We start from the raw sequence: 24,851 nt of genomic DNA, 5'->3' as shown, positions 1-24,851 counted from the left end.
AACACCATTTACTAAAGATGCTGTCTTGACTCCACTGTATTCTCTTGCCACCTTTGTCAAATATTAATTGAGCATATTGCCTTGGGTGCATTTCTGGGTTCTCTGTTCTGTTCCACTGGTCTATATGCCTGTTCTTGTGCCAGTACCAGGCTGTTTTGATTACAATGACTTTGTAGATAATCTGAAATCTGATAATGTGATTCCTCTAACTTTGTTCTTCTTTTTCAAGACTGCTGTGACTATTTGAGGTCTTTTTTGGTTTCATATGAATTTTTGAAGTATTTGATTTAGTTCTGTGAAGTATGTCAGTGGTATTTTGATGGGGATTGCATTGAATCTATAGATTGCTTCTGGTAATGTGGACATTTTAATGATGTTATTGCTTCTAATCCATGAACAAGCTATATGCTTCCACTTTTTTTATATCTTCCTCTATATTTTTTTTCAATGACCTGTAATATTCTGCAAAATGATCCTATATTTCTTTGGTTAAGTTTACTCCTAGATATCTTAATATATTTGCTGCAATGGTAAATGGGATATTTTTTTATAGTTTCTCTTTCTGTAAGTTCGTCATTGGTATAAGAATGCCATCAATTTCTTGAGGTTGCTTTTTATCCTGCTACTTAACCAAACACATTTCTTAAGTCTAGTAAATTTTTGATGGAGACTTTGGGGTTTTCTACATATAAAACCATGTCATCTGCTATAATGACAGTTTCACTTCTTCCTTTCCAATTTGGATCCCTTTTATTTTTTCTTCCTGTATAATTGCTGTGGCAAAGACTTCCTGTACTATGTTAAATAAGAGTTGTGAAAGTGGGCCTCCTTGTCTTGTTCCTATTCTTAAGAAAATTGCTTTCAATTTTTGCCCATTGAGTATGATGATGACTGTAGGTCTTTCATATATGGCCTTTATTATGTCAAGATATGAATCCTCTATACTCAGATTGCTGAGCATTTTTTATCAGAAATGGGTGCTGGATTTTGTCAAATGCTTTTTTAGCCTCTATTGATATGATCATATGATTTTTATGTTTCATTTTGTTGATGTGGTCAATTCTTGATTACCTCTTCAATTTATTCTGTTCTTATTGGTCTGTTCAAGTTTTCTATCACTTCCTGGTTCAGTTTTGGGAGGTTGCGTGTTTCTAGAAATTTGTCCATTTTGCTTAGATTCTCGAATTTGTTGCCGTATAATTGTTCATAGTAGTTGTTAACAATCTTTTGCATTTCTGTGGTGTCAGTTGTTACTTCTCCTCTTTCATTCCTGATTTTCTGTATTTGGGTTCTTTCTCTTTGGTTCTGGTAAGTCTAGCTAAGGGTCCACAATCTTGTTTATCTTTCCAAAGAACCAGTTCTGTTTCTTGATCCTTTGAATTGCTTTTTTTTTGGTCTCCATGTCATTTATTTCTATTCTGATTATTACTATTTCCTTCCTTCTACTTGTTCTGAAATTTTCTTTTTGTTTGCTTTCTAGTTCTGTAAGTTGTGAGGTTAAATAGTTTATTAGAAATTTATCTTGCTTCTTGTGTTAGGCCTGTAGTGCTATGAACTTCCCGCTCAGAACTACTTTCAATGCATTCCATAGATTTTGTGTTATGGTGTGTTCATTTCCATTGGTTTCCAGGAAGTTTCTAATTTCTTCTTAGATCTCCATGGTAACCCATTCATTGTTCAATAACATGCTATTTAGCCTCCATGTTTTCAAATGTCTTTGCATATTCTTGTTGCAACTGATTTCTAGTTGCATGCCATTGTGATCTGAGAAGATGCTTGATATAATTTCCATCTTCTTCAACTTGTAGAGACTTAGTTTGTGCCCTAACATGTGGTCTATCTTTGAGAATGTCCCATGGACACTTGTGAAGAATGTGAATTCTGCAGTGTTGGGGAGTAATTCTCTATAGATATCTATTAAATTCATTTGATATAGCACTTCATTTAGTCCATGGTTCCTTGTTATTTTTTTTTTTTTTTGTCTAGAAGATCTATCCTGTGATTTCAGTGGGGTGTTGAAGTCCCCTGTTATGATTGTTTTGCTGTTGATTTCTTCTTTGAAGTCCTCCATAAGATTTTTAATATATGTTGGTGCTCCTATATTGGGTGCATATATGTTTATCAAGGTTACATCTTTCTGTTGGATAGATCCTTTCAATATTATGTAGTGACCTTCTTTGTCTCTAGTTATGGTCTTCATTTTGAAATCTACTTTATCAGATATGAGTATTGCCACCCCAACTTTTTTTGTTTTTGCTTTATGTTTGCTTAATAGATTTTTTTCATCCCTTCACTTTCAACCTATGTGAGTCTTTTGTTGTGAGGTGAGTCTCCTGTAAACAACATATATGTGAGTCATGCTTTCTTATCCAGTCTGCCATTCTTGGTCTTTTAATCAGAGCATTCAAACCATTTACATTTAAGATGATAATTGATATGTACTCGTTTATTGCTATTTTTGTTTAGTGTGGTTTTATTTTTCTTCAGATTTCTTCTACTAATTACTGCAGTCTTTTTAGCATATTTTGCAGTGCTGGTTTGGTGTTTATATATACCCGTAGCCTATTTCTGGCTGGGAAGCTCTTTACTTGACCTTCTATTTTAAATGATAACCTTGCTGGACAGACTAGTCTTGGATTCAGATCCTTGTTTTTCATGACCTTGATTACTTCATGCTACTCCCTTCTGGCCTGTAGTGTTTCTGTTGAGAAGTCAGCTGAGAGCCTTATGGGGTTTCCTTTGTAGGTAACCTGTTGCTTCTCTCTTGCTGCTTTTAGGATTCTCTCTTTGTCTTTCATTTGGGGCATTTTAATTACTATGTGTAATTGATGTGGGCCTGTTTGAATTCTTCATACTTGGGCCTCTCTGTGCTTCTTGAACTTGAATGCCTTCTTCATTCACCAAGTTAGGAAATTTTTTGTCACTATTTCTTCAAATATATTCTCTAACACTTGCCCATTTTTTTTCTCTTTGGGGAGACCTATGATGCAAATGTTATTACCTTTCCAGTTATCCTGCAGTTCTCTTTATTTATTTATTTATTTATTTTTATTCATTTTTTTTTATTGATTAATTTTTGTTACAGATGATTCTCCTTTCTTCCCCCACTGATGCCCCCCTCCCCCTCCCCTCCCCTTCCCCAGATTTTTGTCCACGTCCACTGTTCATGCATACATGCGTATAAGTTCTGTGGTTCATCCCTCCCCTACCTCCCCACTCCTTAGGGGATTGTCATTCTGTACGCCGCTCCCACGTCTCTGGGACTACCCCATTCCTCAAACTGTTATGTTCATTATATTCCACAGATAAGTGAGATCATATGAAATTTGTCTTTCTCTGTTTGGCTTGTTTCACTTAGGATGATACTTTCCAGGTCCCTCCATGTAGTCTCAAAGGATAAGAGATCTTTCTTTCTTACCTCTGCGTAGTACTCCATTGTGTATGTGTACCACACTTTTTTGATCCATTCGTCTACTGATGGGCACTTGGGCTGTTTCCAGATCTTAGCAATTGTAAATAGTGCTGCTACAAAGATGGGGGTACATATATTCTTTCTTACTGGTGTTTTAGGCTTCTTAGGGTATATTCCTAGAAGTGGGATCACTGGGTCAAATGGAAGATCAATTTTAATTTTTTGAGGTGACACCATATTGTTTTCCATAGTGGCTGCACCAGTGTGCATTCCCACCAGCAGTGTACTAGAGTCACCTTTTCTCCACACCCTCGCCAACACTTGTTGTTTGATGATTTGTTGATGGCGGCCATTCTGACAGGTGTGAGGTGATACCTCATTGTTGTTTTAATTTGCATCTCTCTGATGATTAGTGATGATGAGCATTTCTTACTTTGTTTCTTAGCCATTTGTATGTCCTGTTTGGAGAGGTGTCTATTTAGTTCCTCTGCCCATTTTTAAATTGGATTCTTTGTCTTCCTTTTGTGGAGTTGTATGAGCACTCTATATGTATTGGAAATTATCCCCTCATCTGATATATCATTGGCAATTATGCTCTCCCATACAGTGGGTAGCCTTTCTGTTTTGATGATTGCATCTTTTGCTGTGCAGAAGCTTTTGAGTTTGATGTAGTCCCATGTGTTCATTTTCTCCTTTGTTTCTATTGCCTTAGGTGATGTGTCAGTAAAAATTCTGCTGCGTATGATGTCTGAGATTTTGTTGCCCACAGTCTCCTCTAGGATTTTTATGGATTCATGAGTTACATTTAAGTCTTTTATCCATTTTGAGTTTATTTTGGTGTAGGGTGTAAGTTGATGGTCTAGTTTCATTTTTCTGCATGTAGCTGTCCAATTTTCCCAGCACCATTTATTAAAGAGGCTGTCCTTACTCCACTGTATGCTCCTGCCACCTTTGTCAAATATTAATTGAGCATATTGCCTTGGGTTCATTTCTGGGTTCTCTATTCTGTTCCACTGGTCTATATACCTGTTCTTGTGCCAGTACCAGGCTGTTTTGATTATAGTGGCTTTGTATTATAACCTGAAATCTGGTATTGTGATCCCTCCAACTTTGTTCTTCCTTTTCAAGATTGCTGTGGCTATTCAAGGCCTTTTTTGGTTCCATATGAACTTTTGAAGTAATTGTTCTAATTCTGTGAAGTATGCCATTGGTATTTTGATGGGGATTGCGTTGAATCTATATATTGCTTTGGGTAATATGGACATTTTAATGATATTAATTCTCCCAATCCATGAACAGGGTATTTGCTTCCACTATTTTATATCTTGCTCTATTTCTTTTTTCAACGACCTGTAGTTTTCTGCGAATAGGTCCTTTATTTCTTTGGTAAGTTTATTCCTAGGTATCTTAATTTTTTTGCCACAATGGTAAATGGGATTGTTCGCTTAGTTTCTCTTTCTGTGAGTTCATCATTGGTGTATAAGAATGCCATCGATTTCTTGACGTTAATTTTGTATCCTGCTACTTTGCCAAATTCATTTATTAAGTCTAGTAAACTTTTGGTGGAGTCTTTGGGGTTTTCTATGTACAGTATCATGTCATCTGCAAATAATGACAATTTCACTTCCTCCTTTCCAATTTGGATCCCTTTTATTTTTTCTTCCTGTCTGATTGCTGTGGCTAAGACTTCCAGTACTACATTAAATAGGAGTGGCGAAAGTGGGCATCCTTGCCTTGTTCCTGTTCTTAAGGGAAATGCTTTTAGTTCTTGCCCATTGAGTATGATGTTGGCTGTAGGTCTTTCATATATGGCCTTTATTATGTCTAGATACGATCCCTCTATTCCCACATTGCTGAGCATTTTTATCAGAAATGGATGCTGGATTTTGTCAAAGGCTTTTTCAGCAACTATTGATATTATCATGTGGTTTTTATTCTTCATTTTATTTATGTGGTGTATCACATTTATGGATTTGCGAATATTGTACCAGCCTTGCATCCCTGGGATGAATCCCACTTGGTCATGGTGGATAATTTTTCTGGTGTATTGCTGGATTCGATTTGCTAGTATGTTGTTCAGGATTTTGGCATCTATGTTCATCAGGGGCATCTATGTTCATCAGGGATATTGGCCTGTAGTTTTCTTTCCTTGTTGTGTCTTTTTCTGGTTTTGGAATTAGAATTATGCTGGCTTCATAAAACGAGTTTTGAAGTCTTCCTTCTTCTTGAATTTTTTGAAGTAGTTTGAGGAGAATGGGTATTAGTTCTTCTTTGAATGTTCGGTAAAACTCCCCTGTGAAGCCATCCAGGCCTGGGCATTTTTTGCTGGGAGAGTCTTGATTACATCTTCAATTTCTTCTGTTGTTATTGGTCTGTTCAAGTTTTCTATCTCTTCCTGATCCAGTTTTGGGAGACTATGTGTTTCTAGAAATTGGTCCATTTCGCTTAGATTTTAGAATTTGTTGCCGTATAATTGTTCATAGTAGTTGTTAACGATCTTTTGGATTTCTGTGGTGTCAGTTGTTATCTCTCCTCTTTCATTTCTGATTTTATGTATTTGGGTTCTCTCTCTTTGTTTCTTGGTGAGTCTAGCTAAGGGTCCATCAATCTTGTTTATTTTTCGAGAAACCAGCTCTTTGTTTTATTGATCCTCTGAATTGTTTTTTTGGTCTCTATGTCGTTTATTTCTGCTCTGATCCTTACTATTTCCTTCCTTCTTCTTGCTCTGAGGTTTTCTTTTTGTTTACTCTCTAGTTCTTTAGGTTGTGAGGTTGGGTAGTCTATTAGAGGTTTTTCTTCTTTTTTGAGGTAGGCCTGTATTGCTATGAACTTCCCTCTCAGAACTGCTTTCGCTGCATCCCATAGATTTTGTATTGTTGTGTCCTCATTTTCATTGGTTTCCAGGAAGTTTTTGATTTCTTCCTTGATCTCTTCGATGACCCATTCATTGTTTAATAACATGCTATTTAGCTTCCATGTGTTAAAATGTCTTTGTATGTTCTTCTTGCAATTGAGTTCTAGTTTCATACCATTGTGGTCTGAGAAGATGCTTGTTATAATTTCAATCTTCTTGAACTTGTAGAGACTTAGTTTGTGCCCTAACATGTGGTCTATCTTTGAGAATGTTCCATGTGCACGTGAGAATAATGTGAATTCTGTGATTTTGGGGTGTAGTTCTCTGTAGATATCTATTAAATCCATTTGGTCTAGTGCTTAAATTAGAGTCTCTGTTTCCTTGCTAATTTTTTGCCTAGAGGATCTATCCAGTGCTATAAGCGGGGTGTTGAAGTCCCCTGCTATGCTTGTATTGCTTTTGATTTCTCCTTTGAAATCCTCCAATAGTTTTTTAATATATTTTGGTGCTCCTATATTGGGTGCATATATGTTTATCAAGGTTATATCTTCCTGTTGGATAGATCCTTTCAATATTATGTAGTGGCCTTCTTTGTCTCTAGTTATGGCCTTCAATCTGAAGTCTATTTTATCAGATATAAGTATTGCTACTCCAGCTTTTTTTTCTTTTCCATTTGCTTGAAAGATTTTTTTCCATCCCTTTTCTTTCAATCTATGTGAGTCTTTTGTTGTGAGGTGGGTCTCTTGTAAAGCACATATAGATAAGTCATGCTTTCTTATCCAATCAGATACTCTGTGTCTTTTTATGGGAGCATTCAGTCCATTTACATTTAAGGTGGTTATTGATATGTACTTATTTATTGCCATTTTTGTTTAGTGTGGTTCTATTTTCCTTCCCATTTCTCCTGGTAATTACAGCAGTCCTTTTAACATTTCTTGCAGTGCTGGTTTGGTGCTAATGTATTCCCTCAGACTTTTTTTTGTCTGAAAAGCTCTTTATTTGACCTTCTATTTTGAATGACAGCCTTGCTGGGTAGAGTAGTCTTGGATTCAGATCCTTGTTTTTCATGACCTTGATTACTTCATGCCATTCCCTTCTAGCCTGTAGTGTTTCTTGTGAAAAGTCAGCTGAGAGCCTTATGGGGGTTCCTTTGTAGGTAACCTGTTGCTTATCTCTTGCTGCTTTTAGGATTCTCTGTTTGTCTTTAATTTTTGGCTGTTTGATTACTATGTGTCTTGGTGTGGGCCTGTCTGGGTTCTTCTTACTTGGGGCTCTCTGAGCTTCTTGATCTTGAATGCCTTCTTCCTTCACCAAATTAGGGAAGTTTTCTGTCACTATTTCTTTGAATATATTCTCTAGCCCTCGCTTACTTTCTTCTACTTCAGGGACTCCTATGATGCGAATATTATTCCGTTTCCAGTTGTCCCACAGTTCTCTTAAGCTGTCTTCCTGCTTTTTAATCGTTTTTTCCTTTTGTTTTTCTGATTGGTTGATTTCTTGTAGCCTGTCTTCTAATTCACTGATCCGGTCCTCAGCTTCCCCTACTCTGCTTTTTAGACCTTCCAGTGTGGTTTTCATTTCTGATATGTCATTCTTCATTTCTTCCTGTTGGTTTTTCATTTCCAGATGGTTTATTTTCAACATTTCTATGTCTTTATTCATGTTGCTCATGTCCTTACACATGCTATTGAGCTTCCGCTACATCATCGCTCTAAATTCTAGTTCTGTTAACTTGCTTAACTGCACCTCATGTATTTCATCTTCTGTAGAGGTCTCTTGTTCTTTCATTTGGCTTTTGTTTCTGTTTCTCACCATTTTGGTTATCACAGTGGGCTTTGGAGTCTGGCAAGTTTTCCCAGTGGGTGTTGATGTTCTGCTGTTTGTGGCTCCCTGTCCTGGGTTTGGATGCACCAGGGAGGACCCACTTTAAACACTACCGTCAAGTCTTAGCCTTTCTGGTTAGTGTTGCACGCCCAGGGAATGGTAGTTATCCTCTAGCTTTTTTTTTTTTTTTGCCTGGAGGCTATTAGTAGGGGTCCCCTGCAGACCCTTGGTTTCTGAGTTGCCTGGAAAACTCCCTCAGGTGCTCAGTGTAGGAGGATTTACTGAGAGTGAGGCAGGTGTTAGTTGTTAATGGGCCTCAATTAGCATTTCAATGGCCACCAGGTGGGGTTGAATCTCTGAGGGAGGGGCCACCGCCTCTCCCCAGGGCCCTGAGAAAAAGTAAAATGACCACAGTCCTGTGTGGCTGCACTCAGCGAAAGCTCTTAGCACCCTCCAAAACCCAAGTGTCCCCACACAGTTCCAGTCCAGTCTGCCTACCCTCCGCCGGAGCCCAAGGTGAGTGGCTGCTGCCAATTTAGCCTCTCTCCGGACTCTGCGTCCTGGAGCCACCTGGGACTTTTAACCCGAGGGCGCTGCTTCCAGCCTAGGGCGGCTGCAGCTGTGGCACCAGCTGAGGGGGTTCCACTCAGTAGAAGCCCCAGGACTGAGCTGCGGTAGCAGGACACTGCAGAGGTGGCAGTAGCGTCTAGCACAGTCCCCTGGTCCACGTGAGTCTGTGCGGCGCCCGCTGAGGGCTTAGCACTCAGAGTTTGCAGGACTCAGCCTTGGTAGCAGAATCCATCCAAGTCCCCTGTTCTCCGGGAGTCTGTGTGGCTCCAGGCGAGAGCTTAGCAGGCTACAGCGTTCCCAGGGCCCATGCAGGGTGGCAAGGGAGGCGGTGGGAGTAACTTCCAGCCAAGTACCCTGGCCCCGCCGGGTCCCCTGGTCTTTGGGAGACTGTGCGGCTCCAGCCAAGAGCTTAGCAGGCTGCAGAGTTCCCAGGGCCCATGCAGGGTGGCAAGGGAGATGGTAGGAGTAACTTCCAGCCGAGTTCCCTGGCCCCTGCCCAGGCCTCTGCGGACCCTGGGCTCTCGGTCCCCTCTCGTGTCCTCGCAAGTCTACCAGGATTGAGTGGGTGATTCTGGTTAAGTGGTCCTCCAAGATGTCTTTTGGCTGCCCTTTCCTGACGATTTGCCTTTATTTTCGTTATAAATCCAGTTTGGTCTTGGGAGATGGTCTGTGTCGCTCCTCTCACTTCGCCTCCATTTTTCGACACTCTCCCACAGTTCTCTTTAGCTATCTTCTTGTTTTTTAATTGTTTCTGTTTTTGTTTTTTGGTTTTTTGGTTTTCTGATTGGTTGATTTTTTCTACCTTGTCTTCTAATTTACTGATCTGGTCCTCAGTTTCCTCTACTCTGCTGGTTAGTCCTTTCAAAGTGTTCCTAATTTCTGCTCTATCATTCTTCATTTCCACTTGGTTAGTTTTCAGTGTTTCTATATCTTTACTCATGGTGCTGATGTTGTTACTCATGCTGTTTAGTTCCCTCAATATCATGGATCTGAACTCTACCTCTGATAATTTGTTAGCTTCATTTTATTTATCTCATCTTCGATAGAGTTCTCATTCTTTCATTTGGGATTTGTTTCTTCGTTTCACCATTTTGGCTATCTCAGTGAGTTTTGGAGCCTGCCAATTTTCCCTGCGTGTGTTGGTATTTCGCTATTTGTGGCTCTCTCTACTGGGTTTGGATGGGCCTGAGTGGGCCCACGTGAAACACCACTGTCAAGTATTACTTTCCTGGTTAGATTTGCATGCCCAGGAAAGGTTCAGTTATCCTTTTTCTGGTGGCTAGTTGTCTCAGTTACTCAGTGCCTGGAATGTAGCCCTGGTGTTCCGCCTAAGAGGATTTCCATAGGGTGAGATAGAAGCTGGTTATTAATGATCCTCAATTTGCATTTCTTTGCCTTACCCGGGAAAGTCTGAATTTCTGATGTGGGTGGGGGCTGCTGCTTTTCTCCACAGCTCAGGGATGGAGCTCAGTGGCCACTGTCCTTTGTGGCTGCAACTCAGTAAAAACACTGATTGCCCTCTAAATCCTGGGTATCCCCACCGAGTTTCAGCCCAGTCTGCCCTTCCTCTGCTGTGGTCCCAGGTGTGTGGCTATGGCTATTTCAGTGCTCTGTCCTGGCTGTCTGTGCTCTGAAGTGGGCCTGGTTTTTATTTCCCAAGGGTGCTGCTCATAGCTAAGACTGCTACTGACCATGGGTTCCAGCCCACCACCCTCTTGTGCCTTTGCAGATGCTACCAGTATCCTTGGTTATATGGTTCTGTCCTGCTGCTTTTCCGTTGCTTTTTGAGTATTTGTCTTTATTTCTGTTATAATTCTTGTTTGATCCTAGGAGATTGTCTGCATAGCTTCTATTCCCTCCACCTCCATTTTTACATCCTCCAAAACTGTCTTTTGTGTAGCTGGGTTGCACAGGCCTTTCTGGTGCCCCCTCACTCTCCAGGTCATATGTGTACCTGGATAGCAAATTTCCTGCTGGGTCTCACTGGACTCTCTGGTGCTTCAGCACTCCACAAGTCCAGCAGGTAACTAGATCACACAGTCCCTGCTAGTTAGCACAGGCCTCTCTGGTGACCCGCTCACTGCAGTTCCTGTGGGCAGGCAGCTGTATCACACCAGTCTCTCTAGGGCTGGCTTCCCACTGCTCTTGTGAACTGCTGGACTGCACAGGCCTCTCTGGAGCCGGAGGGCCCGCCACTGGCAGCTGGTGAGTGATGCTGCCCCATGGGGCCCTACTTTTTCTCAGCTTTTGCTGTATTTTTTGGGTATGTGTCTCAGCTGCCTGTCTCTGCTTCTGTTGCCTGAGGATGGATGTCTGTTCCCCAGCCTCTGTTACTGGGGGTATATCTTGACTCTGATTGAGCTGCCACTATGGGAGATGGTGCTAGGCTCCAGGCTGTCTGTGGCTTCTGCGGTGGGCACCTTGAGAGCTCTGCTACTGTGCACTTGTCTGTGTTGACACATAGTGTTTTCTGGTCTGATTTTGCCAGGTGTACTGGTGGGTTCAGGTTGCTAGGCTCCTAGCCGCTCACACTGCCTCCTCCCAAGGAAGACCTGGGATCTTCCAAAATGGTGGGACCTCCCCTAGATGCAGGGAGAAGTGCCCTGAAGGGCCGCTTACTGCAGTAGCAGGCTGCTTTGTCCATAGCACAAGAATTTTCTGCTCCACGGCTCAGCACTGCTCAGGTTTGGTCCTCCACCTTCAGATCCACTCACACACTCACTCACTCTTTCATACACTCACCCTCCCTCAGGTCCTGCCCACTGCCATCTTCCAAATTCATTTTTAATTCAGGATACCCACTTTCACCACTCTTATTTAACATGGTACTGGAAGTCTTAGCCATAGCAATCAGACAGGAAGAAAAAAATAAAAGGAATCCAAATTGAAAAGGAGGAAGAGAAACTTTCATTATTTGCTGATAACCTGATACAATATGTAGAAAACCCCAAAGACTCCATCAAAAATTTATTAGACTTGATAAATGAATTTGGCAAAGTAGCAGAATACAAATTAACATCAAGAAATCGATGGCATTTTTATACAACAATGATGAACTCACAGAAAGAGAAACTAAAGAAATATTCCCATTTACCATTGCAGTAAAAATAAATAAGATACCTAGGAATAAACTTAACCAAAGAAATAAAGGACTTATTCACAGAAAACTACAGGTCATTGAAAAAAGAAATAGAGGAAGATATAAAAAAACTGGAAGCACATACCTTGTTCATGGATTAAAAGAATTAACATCATTGAAATGTCCATACTACCCAAAGCCATCTATAGATTAAATGCAATCCCCATCAAAATACCAATGACATACTTCAAAGAACTAGGACTAATACTTCAAAAGTTCAGTCAATTTAATTAATGGGGAAATTGGACAACTACATGCAAAAAGATGAAACTAGACCATCAACTTACACAATACACAAGAATAAACTCAAAATGCATAAAATACTTAAATGTGACTCATAAATCCATAAAAACCCTAGAAGAAGATGTAGGCAACAAAATTTCAGACATCATACGCAGCAGAATTTTCCCTGATGCATCACCTAAAGCAACAGAAACAAAGAAGAAAATGAACACATGGGATTGCATCTAATTCAAAAGCTTCTGCACAGCAAAAGCAACATCCACCCAAATGGAAATGCAACCCACTCCTTGGGAGAGCATAATTGCCAATGATATATCAGATAAGGGGTTAATTTCCAATATATATAGAGTGTTCATACAGCTCAACAAAAGTAAGACAAAGAACCCAATTAAAAAATGGGCAGAGGAGCTGAATAGACTCCTCTTCAAACAGGACATGCAAATGCCTAAGAGACATATGAAGAAATGCTCAACATCGCTAATAATCAGAGAGATGCAAATTAAAACAACAATGAGGTATAACTGTACTATGCAGCTATAGGAAAGAAAGATCTCTTATCCTTTGAGAGGACATGGAGGGACCTGGAAAGTATTATTTTAAGTGAAACAAGCCAAGAAGAGAAAAACAAATATCACATGATCTCACTTTTTTGTGGAATATAATGAACATAACAGTCTGAGAAACAGGGTAGTTCCAGAGACGTGGAAGTGGGGTACAGACTGACAATCCCCAGAAGAGCAGGTGGCATGGAGATAAACGACAGAACTTATATGCATGTATGCATGAACAATGGACATGGACAACAAAGATGGGGACTGGGCAGCGAGTGTTGGGGGTGGTATCAGTGGGGGGAAAAGGAGAAACATCTGTAACAAAAATAAATAAATTGATTAAATTAAAAGAAAAATGAAATGCCAAACTGTTAAAAAGAAAAAAAAGCACACCTATCCTCCTCAAAATATTTCAACATATCCTATAGAAAGGAACACGTCCAAGCTTTTTTTCTTGGCCTGCATTATCCATAATCCAAAATCAGATAAAGACATATTAAAGTAAGAGAATTACAGGCAAATATCCCTGATGAATATAGACGTGAAAATCTTTAATAAAATATTAGCAAATTAAATCCAGCAATATAATAAAAAGATCATGCACCATGACCTTGTGGGTTTTATTTTGAGGATACATGCTGGTACAATATTCACAAATCAATAAATGTGATACATCACATAAACAAATTAAAAAATAAAAATATCATGATTATATCAATACATACCAAAAACGTATTATACAAAATCCAAGACCCATTTTTGATAAAAACTCTGAGTAAAGTGGAAATAGAGGGATCATAACTTAATATAATAAATGTCTTTTATGACAAACCTACAGCCAACCTCATACTCAGTGGGTGATATCTATAAGCATTTCTCCTAAGAACATTAAGAACACTAAGATAACTGCATTCACCACTCTTATTCAACATAATAGTAGCCACAGCAATCACACAAGAAAAAGAAATAAAAGGCATCCAAATCAAAAAGAATGAAGTAAAACTTTTATTATTCACAGATTGCATGATATTATACATAAAAAACCCCAAAGACTCCACCAAACCACTACATTGAATAAATTAATTCAGCAACACAGAAGTACACAAAATTAACACCCAGAAATTGATGGCATTTTTATACACCATTAATGAACTATCAGAAAAAGAAATAAAAAATCCCATTTATGATTGCAAGAAAAAATTAAGATGTTTAGAAATAAACTTAACCAAGGAGGTAATAGACTACAGAAAACTACAGGATGTTGAAAAAGGAGATAAAAAAAAACAAACATATTAACAAGTAGAAGAATATACAATCAATTCTTCAATCTATAGAAAAATTGACATCATTAAAATGTTTACACTTCCCAAATAAATCTACAGATTCAATGCAATCTCTATTAAAATGCCAAAGACATATTTCACAGGTCTAAAACAAATACTCCAAAAATGTATATGACCAAAAGAGACCCCAAATAGCCACAGCAATCTTGAGAAAGAACAAAGTTGGTGGGATCACAATACCAAATATTAAGTTCTACTACAAAGCCATTATAATTAAAACAGTTGTACTGGCATAAGAACAGGCATATAGATCAATGAAACAGAACAGAGTACCCAGAAATCGACCCAAGCCATTATGCTCAATTGAGAGTTTACAAAAGGGGCACGAGCATACTGTGGACTAAAGAAAGTCTCTTCAACAAATGATATTGGGAAAATTGGACAGGTACATGCAAAAAAAAAAAAAGAAACTAGAAATCAACTTACACCATACACACCATACATAAGAATAAACTGAAAATAAATAAAAGACTTAACTGTAACTCGTGAAACCATAAAAATTCTAGACGAAAACTCAGGCAGCAAAAATTAAGACATTTATCGTAGCAGAATGAATTTTCACAGATACATCACCTAGGGAAAGAGAAACAAAGGAAAAAAGATAAACAAATGGGAATACATTAAACTAAAAAGCTTCTGTGCAGCAAAAGAAACCAGCATCAAAATGAAGATGGAACCCACTCTCTGGGAGAACATATTTAACAATGATACATCTGATAATAGGTTAATTTTCAAATTATTTAAAAAGAAAGACAAAAAATTCAATTAAAAAATGGGCAGAGGACCTGAATAGACATACAAATGGTCAAGAGACATATGGAGAAAAAAAAAAAAGCTCAAAGTCAAAAATCATCAGAGAAATGCAAATTAAAATCACAATGAAGTATCACCTAACATCTGCCAGAATGGTTACTATCAATAAATCAAAAAATATCAAGTGATGCAAAAGGTTCCAAAGAGAAAATGGAACCCTTGTACACTGCTGGTTGGATTGCAGACTGGTACAGCCACTATAAAAAACAGTATGGAATTTCCTCAAAAAATTAAAAATTGTTCTGCCATTTGATCCAGTGATTCCACTCTTAAGAACATATCCTTTGAATCCCAAAACATCAGTCAGAAAGAATCTATGTGCCCCTATGTTCATAACGGTGCTATTTATAATAGCTAAGATCTGGAAACAGCCCATGTGCTCATTAGTGGATGAGTGGATAAAAAAGCTGTGGTTCATTTACACAATGAAATACTATGCAGCTGTAAAAAAAAAAGTATCTGTTATCTTTTGAGGCATCATGGAGGGTCCTGGAGAGTATTATGCTAAGTGAAATAAGCCAGTAAGAGAAAGACAAGAATCACCTGATCTCACTTACATGTGGAATCTAATGAACAAAATAAAGTGATGAATAAAATAGAACCAGAGGCATGAAAACCTGGAACAGACTGAGAAATCTCAGAAGGAATGGGTGGTGGGAAGAGATTAACTGAACAACTTTCATGTGTATATGCATTACCCATGGACACAAACTATGGGGTGGTGAAGGCCTGATATGGGATGGGAACCGGCAGGAGAGGAGCCACGGGGGAATAAAAAGGAGAGGCACTTGTAATACTCACAACAATAAATTTAAAAAAAAAAAGTTTTTTAACCAAGCCAGATGCTATATCTGAACATTTTACTGTTTTTAATTATTTTATTTAATCCTACCGAGTTTAAATAATGTTACTAATCTATATTACAATGTTTACATAAAAACTGAGGGGTTGTATAAAACCACAGAGTATGATTTGGCTCTGTACAATTTTAACATGAAATCTTTCCTCAAAATAAAAATGTATTATGGTATTTGATGGACATACCACAATATACTGTTCATTTGCCCTTTGAAACATAGTTCATTGAAGATTGACCACTTAGGATCTTTCTTTTTCTTTCTCTCTGTTCCTCTCCAGTGAATTGAGTCTAAAACAAAACTAAATACAACAGACAAGTAATGTGTGGAAATCTACAAGTCTTCACTTTCTGCCATCTTTTTGAGAGAAAAATATGACAATGTTTTTCTAATTTTCTACTTTTACATTACAGTGTTACTTGTAATTTCTGCGCATTCAACTACTAACATTACATTAATAAAGGTATTTATTATAATATTTACAATATTGCCTTCACTGCTTACTTGTTCTGAGAGTGGATTAAAGTACATGATTTAGTCCCTGTAACTTTCTAAATGATTATCTAGATATCAATTATAATTCAAATAAGATATGACTGAGAGAATAGAGTATATTTGACCTTGGATTGGTATATTTATGAAGAACAACTCAATCATGTTTCTCAATACTTTTTCCCCCTTGTATATTCTGCAAGTCAAAATAGCATTATTTCTGAGCTTGTTTGGTACCTCTGAGTGATGAGGTAGTGTAGAGAAATAGATGTTGTACTTGGCAAAGTATTAGTTTTCTTAGAAATTATGTCTTATGCTATACTATTTAATTTCTTGACTAAAATATCATTTCATTTTCTTAGTTAACCTTTAATTTGCTTTTTATTTTTATCAAAATATGTTAATAAACTATTTTAATATATTTATCTTATAAGTTTTTATTCATGAAACAATTTCTGAGGCCTATACATCAGAATGTTGCAAATATTATCAATGTTTATTAAGTGAAAAACATTTGTTCAAGATATATCTATTGTAACCTGTCTTAGTCTGCTTAAACTGCCATGATAATGCCATAGAATGGGTGATTTACAAAAAAACAAATATTTCTCAGTTCTGGAGGCTGGAGGTCCAAAATCTGGTTTGCAGATAGCTACCTTATCACTTGGTGGCTTTTCCTCAATGCATGTGCATGGAAAGAGAAAGAAAGAGGAAATTTTCTTCCTCTTCTTATAAGGCCACCAAACCTATTGAATTAGAACCCTACCCTTAAGACTTCATATAACTTGAATTAACTCCTAAAAGCAGTATACCAAATACATAGTCACACTGGGGAGTTATGGATTCAATATATCAATTTAGGGGGAACATACTTCAGACTATAGCATTCTGATTTCTGTACATTTTATATTTACACTCTACTAATGACAAGGGTTTTCATTATTGGTTGCTTTATTGTTTGATCAATTAAATAATCTATGCAGTGTGCATGAACAATGGAGATGGACATCAAGGCTGGGGACAGGGTGGGGAGGGGGGATGGGGGAATCAGTGGGGGAAAAAGGAGAAACATCTGTAACAAAAATAAATTAATTAATTAAATAAAAATAAATAAATAAATAAATAAATAAATATGCATTCATAAAACACTTGGTGACTTCTTATATGCTCGGCAGTATACTAATGCTGGAGTTATGAAGATTAACAGCCATTATTTTTGCTCGATGTTAGTCCAAATGTAGTGGAGAAATCAGTCAGGGAAAGAATTAATATACAGTACGGTTAATTGCTATAATCAGGAGACTTAATGAGCAGTAGAATTTAGTTAAATAACAAAAATGAAAGAAGGGAAACAAGTAGTAAAGTTTTGAGGATATAGAAGGCCTGAATAATACTATCAACCAAATTGAGATAATTGACATTTAAAGAACATTTCAACCAATAGCATAAGATTCATTCTTTATAGGCTCAAATGCAGCATTTATTAATATATATTATATGCTGGGCTAAAAAGCAAGTCAATAAATTTAAAAAGGTTAGGAATCATAAAACAGAACTAAATTAGAACTAAATTAGAAGTAAATTAGCAAAACACCTAACTTAGAAGTCTGTGACAGAAAAATACCTGTAAAACCTCTAAATATTTGGAAATTACATTGTGCATTTCCAATCAATTCAGAAATCAAACAGGAAATTATAATGGATATTAAAAATATTTTGATTCAAATTAAAAAATAAATATATCAAAATTTGTCTCTTATAGCTAAAGCTGAGATTAGCCTCAGACTCTTTCGGGGAGTTATTTAGTTAAAATCTTTGGATCATCAAGGGTTAGGAAGAAGCTGAGAGCTCATTTTGTTTTTCAGAAGGTCATTTTCATCAGAAGTATTTTGATCAATGTACTGCATAACAAAGCAATTTTGAACAATGTGAAGTAAACTGTAACATGGGCGAGTTTTATTTTAACTGCTTTATTGAGAAATAATTTTAGTAGAATAATAATGTACCCTTTGTAAACATACAGTTTAATGTTTTGGCAAATGAATAGTGTGGTAAAACCACTATATCCACCACTAGAACATTTCATTCAGCCCCACCAAATTCCTCCTGTGACATTTAAATTTATCTCCACCCCCCACTCCTAGTCTGAATCACACATTAACCTGCATTATGTCCCTGTAGTTTGCCTTTTCTAGGATTTTTTATAAACACAATCTATTTTCTAAATATCTTAGAAAGGACAGTGAGACATTCCCTTTTTGCCTTGTTGGACCTGTGAGCAGTTTGGGGAATGCACTCAATTAAAGGTAAGCCTTCTCAAAAATCTCACCAGGATCTTATTTCTTGTAGATCTTTTAGTTTCTAATTGCTTTTTAATAGACTCCCTGTGTGCTCCCATGCTCATGTGTACAGACAACCAAAATTTTCAGCAGAATTTGTATTTAGGTTTTTCAAATTTTGGTCTGCCTGTGGCCATTTTGCCTATGAAATTTATCCCATAAATATCAGTTGGTCTGCTGCCTTATCCTTTTTAATTTGCCACCTTGAGGTTTGAGAATGTAGAATGACTTGTGAAGCTTTCCATATGGTTAGAGGATATAAGATGACTTGTGAAATATACAAGACAAGAAACCGCATACTCACAGTTTCTACTCCATAAGGAAGCCACCATTGAATGTGAACTATTCTCAAAATTCTGCATAACTTTTGTAACTTTCAGTGCCTGCAAAGAGTTATTTTTAATAATTTTGTCCAAATTTTATAATTGTTATCTATAGAAAGGATTCTCCATTATTACCAGAAAGATCTCATCTTTTTTCTTAATTTTTATTGTTGGAAGTATTACAGATGTTGCCCCCTTTTTTCCCCTATTGTACCCCTCCACCCAGTTCTCACCCCATCCCTGGCCTTCACCAACCTATTGCCTGTGTTAATGGATAATGTATATATATATACATATAAGTTTGTTGGCTAAATTCTTCCTATCCCCTCCCCACTTCCCTCTGAGGTTCATCAGTCTCTTCTATGTTTCTATGACTGGTTCTATTTTATTCATCAGTATATTTTATTCACTAGATTCCAAATATAAGTGAGATCATATGATACTTGTCTTTCTCTGACTGGCTTTTTTCGCTTAGCATAATGCTCTCCAGGTCCTTACATACTGTAACAAAAGGTATTAGGTTGTTCATTTGTATAGCTACATAGTATTCCATTAAAATGTACCACAGCTTTTTTATCCATTCATGTACTGATAGACAATTGGGCTATTTTCAGATCATACCTATTATGAATAGCACTACTATGAACATAGAGGTACATATATTGTTTCTGACTGGTGTTTCAGGATTATTAGGATATATTCCAAGAAGTGAGATCACTGGGTCAAAATGGCAGTGCAATTTTTAATTTTTTGAGTAAATTCATGTTGTTTTTCATAGTGGCTATAGCAGACTGCATTCCCCGCAGTGGTGCACTAATTTTCCCTTTTTTCTACAACCTCGCCAGCACATATTAGTTGATTTATTGATGGTAGCCATTCCGGCAGGCGTGAGGTAGTACCTCTTTGTCATTCTAATTAGCATCTCTCTAATAATTTATTACTTTGAGCAATTTTTCATATGTCTCTTGATTATCTGTATATCCTCTTTGGAAAAGTGTCTATTCAAGTTCTCTGTGAATTTTTTAATTAGATGGTTTTCTTCCTTTGTTGAGTTGTATGAGTAATTTATATATTTTGAAATTAACCCATTATCAGATGTATCATTGCGAAATATGTTCACCCATACAATGGGTTCACTTTTCTTTTTGATGCAGGTCTCTTTTGCTATACATAAGCTTTTCAGTTTGATGTAGTACAGTTTATTTATTTTTTCCTGTGTTTCTCCTGCCCTAAGTGATATATTGGTGAAAATTCTGCTACATGAAATGTCTTAAATTTTGCTACCTGCATTTTCTTCTAGGACTTTTATGGTTTTGTGTTTTTTATTAATTTTGAGTTTATTATGTGCGTGATGTAAGTCAGTTATCTAGTTTCTTTCTTTTTCTTTGCCTATACCTGTCAAATTTTCCCAGCACCATTTATTAAAGAGACTGTCTTTATTCCGTTGTATGCTCTTACCTCTTTTGTCAAATATTACTTGACCATAATGGCATTGGTCGATTTCTGGGCTCTCTGTTATATTGTACTGAAACATATGTCTGTTCTTGTGCCAGTACCAGGATGATTTAATTACAATTGTTTATATCTTCTTTTATCTCTTTTTTCAAGATCCTGTAGGTTTTAAGTGCAGGTCTTTTACTGCCTTGATTAAGTTTATCCCTAAGTATATTAATTTTTTGTATCAATGATAAGTGGGATGTTTATTTTTTCCTGTTTTATGTTTTAATTAATTAATTTATTTTTGTTACAGATGTTTCTCCTTTTCCCTCACTGATTCCCCCCTCCCTTCCCTCCCCACCCTGTCCCCAGCTTTGTTGTCCATGACCTTTGTTCATGCATACATGGATATAAGTTCTGTGGTTTATCTCTCCCCTACTAACCCCTGTTCTGGGGATTGTCAGTCTGTACCCAACATCCATGTCTCTGGGACTAACCCATTCCTCAGACTGTTATGTTCATTATATTCCACAAATAAGTGAGATAATATGATACCTGTGTTTCTCTGTTTGGCTTGTTTTGCTTAGGATATTTTCCAGGTCCCTCCATGTCGTCTCAAATGATAAGAGATCTTTCTTTCTTACAGCTTCATAGTACTCCATTGTGTATATGTACTACAGCATTTTTATCCATTTGTCAGCTGATGGACATTTGGGCTGTTTCCAGATCTTAGCTATTGTAAATAGTGCTGCTACAAACATGGGGGTACATTTTTCTTTCTGATTGGTGTTTCAGACTTCTTAGGATATATTCCTAGAAGTGGGATCATTGGGTCAAATGGGAGTTCAATTTTTAATTTTTTGAGGTAACACCATATTGTTTTCCATAGTGGCTGTACCAGTCTGCATTCCCACCAGCAGTGTACTAGAGTCCCCTTTTCTCAACACTCTCGCCAACACTTGTCTTTTGATGATTTGTTGATGGTGGCCATTCTGACAGGTGTGAGGTGATATCTCATTGTTGTTTTAATTTTCATCTCTCTGATAATTAGTGATGTTGAGCATTTCTTCATATGTCTCTTATCCATTTGTATGTCCTGTTTGGAGAGGTGTCTAAGAATTTTCTCTTATACATCACCTAAGGCAACAGAAACAAAGGAGAAAATGAACACATGGGACTACATCAAACTAAAAAGCTTCTGCACAACAAAAGATACAATCATCAAAATGGAAAGGCAACCCACTGTATGGGAGAGCATATTTGCCAATGATATATCAGATAACGGGTTAATTTCCAATATATATAGAGTGCTTACACAACTCAACAAAAAAAAGACAAAGAACCCAATTTTAAAAAAGTGGGATTGTTTTTTAGCTTCACTTTCTGGTAGTTCTTGGTTTCATTGGTCCTTTGTTTTTGTTTTTTTAATCCCTATGTCCTTTGTTTCCACTCTGATCTTTAATAATCTTTCTTTATTTACTCTGGGCTTTCTTGTTCTCTTTCTAATTCTTCAAGTTGTAGAGTTACATAGCTTATTAGAAGTTTTCTTGTTTCTTGAGGTAGGCCTGTATTGCTACACACTTTTCTCTAAAAACTTTTTTTTTTCTGTGTTACATAAATTTTGGGTTGTCATGTGCTCATTTTATTCTTTTCTAGGAAGGTTTTTTGTTTTATTTTATTTTTTTATCTTTTTGTTAACCCATTCATTGTTTAATAGTATGCTATTTATCTATTTATCCTCCATGTGTTTGAATGTTATTGAGTGTTTTTATTGTAGTTTATTTCTAGTTTCATGCCATTGTAATCCAAGAAGATGCTTGGTATGATTTTAATCTTCTTGAACTATTAGAAACTTAGTTTGTTTCCTGACATGTGGTTTATCTTCTGAGAACATCCCATGTGTACTTGACAAGAATGTATGTTCTACAGCTTAGAAGTGAAATGTTTTGTAAATGTAAATTAAGTCCATTTTATCTTGTGTGTTGTTTAGGGTCACTCTTTCCTTGTTGATTTTTTTTTTTTTTTTGTCTAGAAGATCTATCCAGTGATATCAATGGGTTGTTAAAGTCCCCTACTATGATTGTATTGCTGTCAATCTCTCCCTTAAAATCCTTTTGAAAATTTTTATGATATTTTGGTGTTCCTATAATGGGTGCATATATGTTTACCAGGGTTGTATCCTCTTGTTGTATTGATCCTTTTAGTATTATGTAGTGACTTTCACCGTCACTTGTTATGGCCTTCATTTACAAGACTATTTTGTCAGATATGAGTATTGGTACCTCAGCTTTTCTTTTTTTTTTTTTTTATTGGTTTAGAAATTATTTTTCATCCCTTAACTTTCATTCTGTGTGAGTTTTTTGTTTTGAAGTGGTCTCTTGTAGACAGTATTTGTATAGGTCATGTTTTCTTATCCAATCAGCTACCCTATGTCTTTTGATTGGAGCATTTAAGTTACTTACATTTAAGGTTATTGTTAATAGATATTTACTAGTTGCCATTTTTATTTTATGCCTGTGTTCCTCTCTCTCTCTCTCTCTCTCTCTCTCTCTCTCTCTCTTTATCTCTCTCTCTCTCATTTTCTTCTAAAGCAGTTTCTTTATCCTTTCTTTAATGCTGGTTTGGTGGTAATGTATACTTTGAACCCCCCCCCCCCCCCCAAGAAGCTCTTTATTTCACCTTTAATTTAAAATGAGAGCCTCGCCCAGCCAGTGTGGCTCAGTGGTTGAGTGTCAACCCATGCACCAAGAGGTCACCAGTATGATTCCCAGTCAGGGCACATGGTCAGGTTGTGGGCCCAATCTGCAGTGGGGGGCATGCAGGAGACGGCCAATCAATATTTCTATCAATGTTTCTATCTCATCAATGCCTCTCCCATTAATGTTTCTATTTCTCCCTTTCCCTTCCTCTCTCTCTCTAAAATCAATCAATCAATAAAAACAAATGTAAATAATAACCTTACTGGATAGACTAGTGTTGGTTTCAGTCCCTCACTATTAATTACTTTGTTTACTTCATGCCACCCCCTTTTGGCCTGAAGTGTTTCTATTGAGAAATCAACTCACAGTCTAATGGTAGCACCCTTTGGGGGAACTTTCTGTCTTTTTTTTATCTTGAAGATTCTTTCTTTGACTTTAATGTTTTTTTCATTTTAATTATATGTCTAGGTGTGGGTCTTTTTGGATTCACCTTGATTAATACACTTTGTGTTTCCTGAATTGTGTGACTTTTTTGTTCACCAGGTTAGAAAAGTTCTCTGTCATTTCTTCAAATATATTTTCTATTCCTTGCTCAGATTTTTCTCCTTTTGTTACTTTTATGATGTAGATATTGTTACTTAACACATTGTCCCAAATCTCCATTAAATTATCTTCCTGAATTTTAATTTTATTTTCCAATTGAGTCCTTATTTATTTATCTATTTTTTGTTTTTGTTTTTACCTTGTCTTTTAATTTGCTAAATTGGTCCTCAGCTTCTTCTAATCTACTGTTGATTTCTTCCAGCATATTCTTAATTTTAGCTATGTCATTCTTCATTCCAGTTGATTCTTATTCATACTTCTTACTTCTTTTTTCACGTGGACATAGTTCTCACTAAGTTCCGTATAGTTTTCATTTAGTTGCTTTTAGTTCTCACTAAGTTGTTTGATGTCCTTGTAACCATTACTTCAAACTCTTTATCTGGCAAATTTCTTACCTCAATTTTATTTAGTTCCTTTTCTCACAATTTCTCCTTTCCTTTCATTTGGAGTTTGTTTCTTCATCTCCCCATTTTAGCAGTCCAGTAGTCTGGGGTGCCAGGTGAGATGCCTGAGTCTCAAGGGTAAGTCTAGGGTGCATTCAGCATTATCAGATTGTGCTGGGTCCAAGTGGTTGGGCTAATTTTTTGGTGGCACCATATCAGATGCACCTGGTTGCAGTGGCAGGTCCATGCATAGAGGGGCATTGGGTCATGGTGGGATCAGATGTGCTGTGTTGGGTGCCAGGTCCCATCATCCAGAAGTGCCAGGTCAGGCCTTCAAGGTTGCTATGGCAGGTCCATGAGTTCAGGGCATCAGCCTGCAGGCCAGTATTCCAGAGATGCTGGGTTGCAGCAGCAGGTCTGTGCATCTGGGTTCTTCAGCTCATGGTAGCAGGTTCATGTGTTCAGTGGCATTAGGTCACAGTGACCACAGGGCTCTGCCTTACAGGTCACAGTGTCAGGTACATGTGTACAGGTGTGGAAGGTCGCAGCAGCAGTAGCTGGGCCAAACTCACCTGTTTGTGACCTGGAGGTGCTGGATCTTGGCTTCTCCCCACAGCCTCCTCCCAAGGAGGAGCGCTGTCCAGACCCAAGCAGAGAGCAGTGCCTGGCATTGCAGCATGTGGCAACAGCCAGTACCTCCCCCACTAGGAGCACTGGAATTGCCTGCCCTGATTTCCCGTATGAACAGCCACACTTACACCTATGCACACTCTCTTGCACACACTCACCCACTTACACTCTCACCATTACTTTGGTCCTACCTGCTGCCATCTTCCACAGATTCTCTCTCTCTCTCTTTTTTTTTTTTTTCATATTATGTTACAAAGAAATATCTAGCAAGATATTTCACCAAATGGTAAGTAGTAGTTATTTTACTATGAAGGACTTTCAGATAATTCTGATAATTTT

The sequence above is a fragment of the Molossus molossus genome, unplaced genomic scaffold (genome assembly GCF_014108415.1).
Source record: "Molossus molossus isolate mMolMol1 unplaced genomic scaffold, mMolMol1.p scaffold_m16_p_7, whole genome shotgun sequence".
NCBI lineage: Eukaryota > Metazoa > Chordata > Mammalia > Chiroptera > Molossidae > Molossus > Molossus molossus.
Note: the sequence above shows the minus strand (reverse complement) of the source record.